Source organism: Dermacentor andersoni, chromosome 6 (genome assembly GCF_023375885.2).
Source record: "Dermacentor andersoni chromosome 6, qqDerAnde1_hic_scaffold, whole genome shotgun sequence".
NCBI classification, from domain to species: domain Eukaryota; kingdom Metazoa; phylum Arthropoda; class Arachnida; order Ixodida; family Ixodidae; genus Dermacentor; species Dermacentor andersoni.
Window position 1 is genome coordinate 114,768,301 of NC_092819.1, and position 8,312 is coordinate 114,776,612.

General features: G+C 48.9%; 1 pseudogene; it reads right to left on the bottom strand.

Annotated features, from left to right (window-relative positions):
- Positions 1-1,237: 1,237 nt before the first annotated feature.
- On the bottom strand, positions 1,238-6,794 carry LOC140219094 (piggyBac transposable element-derived protein 3-like; annotated as a pseudogene).
- Positions 6,795-8,312: the final 1,518 nt, after the last annotated feature.

The window sequence follows — 8,312 nt, forward strand, 5'->3', positions numbered from 1 at the left end:
TGGTCATTAAGAGTTACTGAATGGATTCCAAGGGAAGTGAAGCGTAGCAGAGGGCGGCAGAAAGGTGGGCGGATGAGATTAAGAAGTTTGCAGGGACAACATGGCCACAATTAGTACATGACCGGGGTAGTTGAAGTATGGGAGAGGCCTTTGCCCTGCAGTGGGCGTAACCAGGCTGATGATGATGATGATGATGATGATGATGATGATGATGATGATGATGATGGTGATGATGATGGTGATGACGACGACGACGACTAAGAGAATCCACTGCCAAATTTTATGGTCCTTACTCTGTGACATAGACAGCCACTCAGAAAGGAATATTGAAGACTGTGTGGTATATTGGCGAACGTGGCTCAGTTGAATGTGCTTCGATTGGAAACGTTTTCAAATATTACCCCAGGAGGGGTTAGCAAAAGAATCCTGGAAGGGTGAAGCGGTATGAGCCTTCGATTTGAAGATGAAGAAGCGGAGGAGCCTGGGTTCAGGAGAAGAGCAAAAGGAAGTTAGAATAAAATTGTAGACAAGATGGACGCCAGTTCGTTCCATAGCAATACTTTCCGTCTATTGTGTCCTTTAGCTAGGAACGCTACACGCCTATTCTGAGGGAATTATTGAGAACTAAGGGGAGCGGTGCCGCTGCAACCGCTAGCCATGCGTATTTGCAGAACCTTAAAATAAATTACACGCTTTACGCGGAGCGCTTGAATGCTTCATTATATTATTAGAATAATCTGTTGTAATTACTTAGTAAATTTGTACAAAATTGTCAAAATGGATTCAGGGTCCCTCATACATTACCTGGAGCACAGAAAGCTATTCGGCCTGTTCGGCTGGGCTGTTCCTAGAGAAGAAGGTTATTACTCGACGAATGGCGATGCCTAGGAGGAGGCTAAATGAGCAACTCCAATAACCAGCATTCCAATAATTTACTTTAGATCACTTTTCCATTACAAATTTCAAGGTGGCGCGAAGTTAGCACTGCAATAGTCCGAGTAGCAAACGAGAAGAAAGCAGTTTAATCGAGGCACCCGATTTTTATTAACTTCTTCGCTACCGGTATAAGGAGTCAAGGAAATCTTACTCTTTTTTCAAATTTTAGTAAACATCTTGTTCATAGTTCATATCAAAAAAACTTTGAAAAAATTACCGTTATTTGAACTTGCACAGGAGTATCCAAACGTGTGGACATCAATTTCGAGCGTTGTGAACAGGGCATCCAAAAATGGGGCCATTAGTTGCCAGCATTGTGGAACTTGATAAAAGAGGGCTTCCCTTGTAGACAAAGTAAAACATTACATTTGCTGCATTTTACTCTCTTGTTTTTCCTTTGCAGTTCTCGTTTCTGCACCTCATCGCGTTTTTTAGATTGCAGAATTCGGGAAAATAGTCAAACCGATCAAAACGTGCGTCAACGTTGGGTAGTTGCACCCGCCTTGAGTTGTCAGTGGTGGGCGTGTGATTTCTTCTCTTGTTTCTTCATGAAGAGTACCCCTAACTTATGTTTCTGCAATGTCTTGCTTGAACTTTAGCTGGGAAAGCGCTTCATTTTGTGGTATGTCGATGGCTTGGATGACACGTTATATTCAATACATGCATTGCTCACGGAAAGGTCTAGAAAGTGAGTGAAAAACCTTGCCGTCTATTTTCTTGTTTTTATTTTTATTCAGTTGTACGAGACGTATCTGTCGACCAAGTCCACACCGCCCATGCATCTGTTGTAGTCTGCAACAATAGCTGGCCTGGGAACTGGCACCTTTTTATTTTACCTGCCTTGCACCACCACTAGCACGTACCCACGGGATTACAGCCAGTATCACTTGACATAGGAATAGCTCCCGCGTTATCTTTCCATTTTACTAGACCGTACTTTTCCTTCTTCCCACAGGAGGCAAGCATCGTCGCCCCGTTTATTGATTTACCACTTGGCAGATTTGCAACTGCACCCTCAGTGAGGTTTGCATTGACTGTCCCAGTCAGAAACGCTTTCCTTTTCAGATGGTAGTCCGCAAGCAGGACGCCTGTAACATACGTGTCAGTGAACACATGGGCCTTGTTAACCGTTAAGCTTGTTGCGAACTTTTTGACATCTCCTCCACCAAAGCCATACGATTTCAAATCATTAGAGAGCACAGTATCCTTCCCTGTGTAAACAAGAAAGTCGAGGACTAGGCCGTCAGGGAAGGCTGAAACAAAATTGTTAAGAGCAAGTGGATTTGGTTTCAAAGGGAGATATTGCCTGAAAAAAAAAATATACGGGGTTCTATGCGCCAAAACTACTTTCTGATTATGAGGTACGCCGCAGTTGAGGACTCCGGAAATTTCGACCACCTGGGGTTTGTTGACTTGCACCTAAATCTAAATGCACGGGTGTTTTCGCATTTCGCCCCCATTGAAATGCGACCGCCGTGGTTGAGGTTCGATCCCTCGACCTCGTGCTCAGCAGCCTAGCCCCCTAATCACTAAACTACCACACCGCGTGGCTATTGCCTGAATGCACACCTTCCCGAAAACGGGATCATTTGCTCGTCTATTGAAAGCATTTTATTGAGCGGCAGAGCTCGGCAGGCAGTTGTAAAGCTGAACTGGTCAGCTTTCCGTCGAGCAACGGCTAGGTAATGACGACGGAGAGTGATGGGCAGTCGGTGAGCGATAAGCCCATGCTGTGGGGACGGCCAATGGTGCTCGTAGCGTGTAGTCGGCACAGGAACATCATAGCGCTGTGGGTCACTGAGGGCATGAAAGGACGGGAGCCGGCTGTCTTCCGGGTGGTAAGTGTACGCGGAACGAGGAGACGAAATCTTACGAAGGTGAAAATGATGGGAAATATGACCTGTCCGATTCCAGTTAAAGCAAGTCAGCTTGTGGGCGCTTGTGCGCCAATGCTTTCCGTTGTGGTTTCTCGAATAGGTCGATTGGGATTGGGGAATCTGAAGAAATTGCCTACCGTAGCGCTACTTACAGTAAAGTTGGAACGGATGTCTGCGTTTGCCAGCGCTTCGCGTCCGACCGCTTGGACCAAAGCGACTACCGGGTGGGACTGATCATAAGTACGGACTTGAGAAACCGATGGAGACGCAGCCTCAATCTCACGCTGGACAAAACGCAGGAAGCTTACGGTACCAGATAGCGGGGCGTGTTAAACGATAAGGCAGCGGATGTATTAGGGAGCCCAACCACTTCTTGGGAAGCTTGTTGCTTTTTCACAACATTGGCACTCTTTTACAGTGTCGACGGAGGGGAAGCAGTCCTTGTATCTGAGTAAATTAAAAGCGTAGTCAGCACTACGTTTAGGAATGTGGCTGACTTTGTCAGGTTCGAGGATCTTGTCGTCGTCCCGCCGACAGAATGCTAATGCATCTTGAATGTACAGAACGTACGGTTCAGTCGATGTTTGGGCCCGTCATTAAAGGTCCTTCTTGGCGGCTCGCTGGCGCTCAGCTGGCTTCCGAAAGTTGCACAAGGCAAATAGCACAAGTTTGTACAAGAAGAGCATATTGCGCGTGATAAAGATGGTCTTCTGCCTTTACTTTTTGTCGACGGCGATTTGCCAGTAGCCACACCGAAGGTCTGCAGAAGAAAAATACTGTGCGCCACGCAGAGTAACACACATATATTACTTCCCGTGAAGTAATATATGATGCTAGCCAATATTCTAGTCGGGTCTCACCAGTTGTTCTCGTTCATTCGCGCATATTCAATTAGTCAGATTTGGATGTCCGTGGTGCCAGTGTCCGAGAAGGTAGGGTCTCGGAGGGGGGTCGAGATAATCGGGGATGTGGTAGCCTAAGCCCAATCAACGGTCTTCTGAGTCGTCATGTTCGAATGGTCCACAAGATAACCGCTGCGAAGTTCCGTGATGCTCTCGTGATGTACTCCAAAACTCCTTCAAGATGGTATGGCGAGAACTACAGAAAATATTTTTGACTCTATGTAGAAGGAGGCTAAAAGTGGGGCTTCACCAACAAAGATGCAGGAAGATTGACATCACTTCGTCCTCCTCTTGTCCTATCTTCACTTAGTCATCTTCTGTATTCGCAAGACAACTGGCTCATAAAAATAATAAAAAGTCATGCGCAGTATGAGTATTCACAATTTGCAAGTTTTGTATATTGAGTGGCACCGCTCCTTACGCGCGGCGCAGGCGCGCCTCTGTCGTCATTAAAGGTCCTACATGGCGTTGTAAAGCGTCTGAAAGTGCAAGACATTTTGGCGCTACCCAAGTACGTAACATCCTGGCATAGTTGCCGCTGCATTGGGTTGGAATACTGTCGGAGGACTTAAAACGAAACGGCAGATTTTCCTGTCACACGCTGCGCCTCGCCCTTCGTGGATACTGCCAGTTCGTGAACATCAGCGCCACGACTAGCCTTACTGTAACATGACTCAGCAAGCTTGCTGTGTGTCGTCGCTTCACAATAAAGACTATGATGACCGCTGACCTTCTAGGATTTGCCATTTAAATTGGGAAGTGAGCTGGTCCATCCCATGAACACACACTTAAGCCGGAAGCGAAATTTATAGAATGCCTCTCCAATTGATTTGCGGTTTTGGTGTTGGAAGTTCTCGGTGACACGCAGGTCCGAAACTAATTCCCGGCGGCGCCGAGCATTCAGTCGGCAGCGTTCGTTGTCTCTGGGCCGAAACTCGGTATCCTCGGCTCGGCGACGGCGTTTATCGGTGGCGGCCTCGGCGCGATGGGCAGGATTGGCTCTTCTTTGTCGATCCTAGTCCCGCTGAGCCGCACGGCGAGCTTCCTTGTAGGTCACAGACGCGACAGCCGTGGCCAAACTGTATGCCCAGAAATTCACGCTGGAATCGGCCGTTCGCGGCTCCCATGTCTCGGCAGCCTCGGCGCTGGAAGTTTTCGAGCAGACGCAGGCCGGTATCTCTTGTTTGGTGACACCGACTGTTCAGGTGCCGACCCTCGCTTCCCTGGACTAAAACTCGGGATCCTTGATTCAGCGTCACCTCCTCTGAGCCGCAGCTTCGGCGCGGTGTTCCGGAGCAGCTCGACGGCGACACATCGCTTCTCCCTTGGCAGTATGGCGCTCTTCCTGGTAAGCCGCTTCTTCTTCGGGCATCCGGACTTTCTTCTGTCTTCCTATGGCAGCAGTACGTACACACGGAGTATATGAGGCCAGAGGTGTACCGACGCGCCGTCTCAGCTTTTACTCGCCTGTGACGTCACGACTCCACCCTACGCGCGTGGGTTTCGAGGACATTACCTGGCTCGGTGCTCTCGCAGGTGGTTGCTAGGCAACGCGAGGCGGCCCACACCTGTGCTGAGTTTTCTGTTAACGCTCCACGGTGGAACGAAAGCTTAAAATGATCCGCTGCTTAAACGCTGTGCCCTTCCACTGTGTGAAAATAGATGACCAGCGAAGGTGTGTACGCGGACCTCTCAATGGCGAAGTGCGACGCCGCCGCGGGTCGGTCCGGCTTTGCATTATTTTCGGGATCGCGCATTTACGCGGAGTCTCTAACACCTGCTTCACCTTCGCCGCGGATCGGCCCGGTATTGCACTATCTTCGGGATCGGTCCAAGTATGGGGAATGCTTAACGGCGGCGTCACCTCCGCCTGGGTCGGTTCAATATTGCACAATATTCGGGATCGGCCCACTTATGGAGAGTTAGGACAAGATACAAGCGCAGGTTACAGGTGAGATGGATCTGTCTAAGAAAAGGATTCGAGCGTCCACTTTCAATGATGTTGACGCCACCGTCTACACGTGGTTCGCAGACATATGCACGAACAGGGTTCCTGTCAGCTGACATTTGTTCTGTGAGAAGGCCAGGGAGCTTGGTTGGGTGTTCGCTGTTGAAGAGACGTTCAAGGCAACCAGTGGTTGGCTGAGGAGTTTCAAACAACGCCATGACATCGTTTTTAAAACCGCAGCGGGAGAAGAAGCCGATGCGTTGAACGATCTTGCCAACAGCTGGCATAAGTCCGAGCTGCTCACGGTGCTGCAGGAATACAGACCGGCAGATATCTTTAACACTGACGAAACAGCCATTTTCTCTGAGCTGCTCCCTGAGAAAACATTCTCCGAGAAGACAGACACTTACAAAGGCTGCAAGAAGTTGAAGCACAGCTTGACAGTGCTGTTTTGTTGTAACGCTGCTGGTGCAGGAAAGCTGAAGCCACTTGTGGTCGGATGGTCTGCGAAACCGCTTTATTTCAAAGGCGCGCGTAGCCTTCCGCATTATCATGTGGCGAATAAAAAAGCCCGGATGACCGTGGACTTGTTTCAAGCCTGACATTTGCAAGTGAAGAAAATGATCCAGCTGCAGAACCGCAGGATGGCCATTGTTGTTGACAACTTTGCCGCACACAACAAGCTTCCAATGCTAGAGCACGTGAGTGTAATTTTTTTGCCACCAAATTGCACTTTCTTGTTGCAGACGTTAGATCAAGGCGTTAGATGAAGGCCGTTAGATCAAGGTCTGCCAAGGCACACTACCACACAAGAATGCTGCAGAGAATTTTACTAAACTTGGCACACAAAGTGGAGCTGCCAACAAAAATAAGCGTTCGCCAAGTAATTGAAATGACTACGTGTGCTTGGTGGACCACGCCACGAGTCGTGCGTAATTGCTGGCAGAAGGCTAGCGATGCACCTGACTTCCGCACCGATGACGACAACTGTTCCAGTCTTGCTGCAGAACTCCACGAATCTCTCAACTCGTAAGCTGCTTCTTGCAATGCAGTAGCGGGAGTGACGGCTGACGAATACGTCATGGTGGACCACGAGGTGATGATCTGCTCGGAACTGACGACTGCCGACATCGTAGAAGCCATCAAGAACCGGAAGGAGGCAAAGGCCGACGAAGATAGCAGTGATGAAGTGCCTGCAGGGGAAACGATAATACTGATGACGAGCGAGGCAATAGCGGCATTCGACGCTCTACAGATGTACCTTGCGTCGCTCCCGGGTTTTGCAATGGATCATGCCTTGACACTCGATGTGATAAGATCAGGTGCTGTTGTACCTAGCATCGGACGGCGTTTTCAGAAGAAAATAACCGACTTCTTTCATTAAGTACCTCTTTAATTCATGTTACATAAAGGTTTTCTTTTCTGAACATGCTTAGCTTGCTTTATTGCGTGTGACACGGTGCACGAACTTTACAACGAAGTAACCTGTATAACGAAAGCCTCTGGAGGCCCCAAGCTTTTCGTTATAAAGGTGTTAGACTGTAAACACATGGGCATGATCCTGGGGGAACTAGCCCTCTACAGCTTCGCTGTAAAACTTATGTGAAGCCGAACACGTTAACGATTGGGATGTGGCACGTGTTATGAGCCTCCTTTTCTATTACTGAAGCAATGCTTGCGCTAGGGAAGAACGAAATAGGAAAAAGCTTTATAAGCGTGCATGAGGTATTGTCAGGAATTCGTCAGAAATAAAAGCGAGAGCACATGCATTCCGGAAGCGGGATCCACGAAATTGGGCGAGTCGCTTATTCCATCCACGTCGAGTGGGACGTGGCTAGCGGGCACACAATTGCACTACACCGTAGGTCCGCGCAGGCAATTTGCTAAAGGCGGGATTTGTGGCGTTGAAAGCACTTCGCGATCCTCTGCGCACTAACGCAGCAATGTCTCCGCTCGTGTGAGTCGAGCTAGAAGGGGAGAGCGTAACAGACATCGCTTGCACCGAACAGTGCTTGTCACAAATGCGCGTACTATCACCATTGTCGCCACTTATCACCGTTGTGTGGCCGTGACATAGCATGGGGACGATGGTCGCGTTGCATTGTTAAAACTGGGACAGATTTGATCGCCTACTTTATTTCTATCTGTATGACCAGGCGGACAATTAGCGTGACATTTCCTTTGCCTATTTCAGTCGGCTTTTCACTAGGAAATGGTAATTGGCGGTTCACGGTAGTCGATGGCCTATGACAGCGCTATACTCGGATGCTTCGTCCCTGTATTTGAGGTGGTTGAGGTCAACTGGGCACAAGGGATGTTGAGTATCATTTGTTGCTCACGAACATGCCTCTTGCGCAAAGGGTACTGCTTGGGGCACTCCTCCAGCTTGTGAAGTACCTGCTAACAACCACGTACGTTACGCTCCAGATGAAGTGACTTGGCTTCTCCGCAGGGTCCGAGGTAGCCCTTGCATGCACACTAGGCAGCATTGGGAGGCTTTTGAGTGGCGGAAACGCTATTTAGCAAATAAAGCTTACAAAGCGGTATGGATATCGTGACCTATAAGGCCAAGGTAACCACTGTAAACAAATTGCCGGCGCCATCGGCAATAGTAAGCGAGCGTTGGTACATTTACCTTGACGGTGGCGG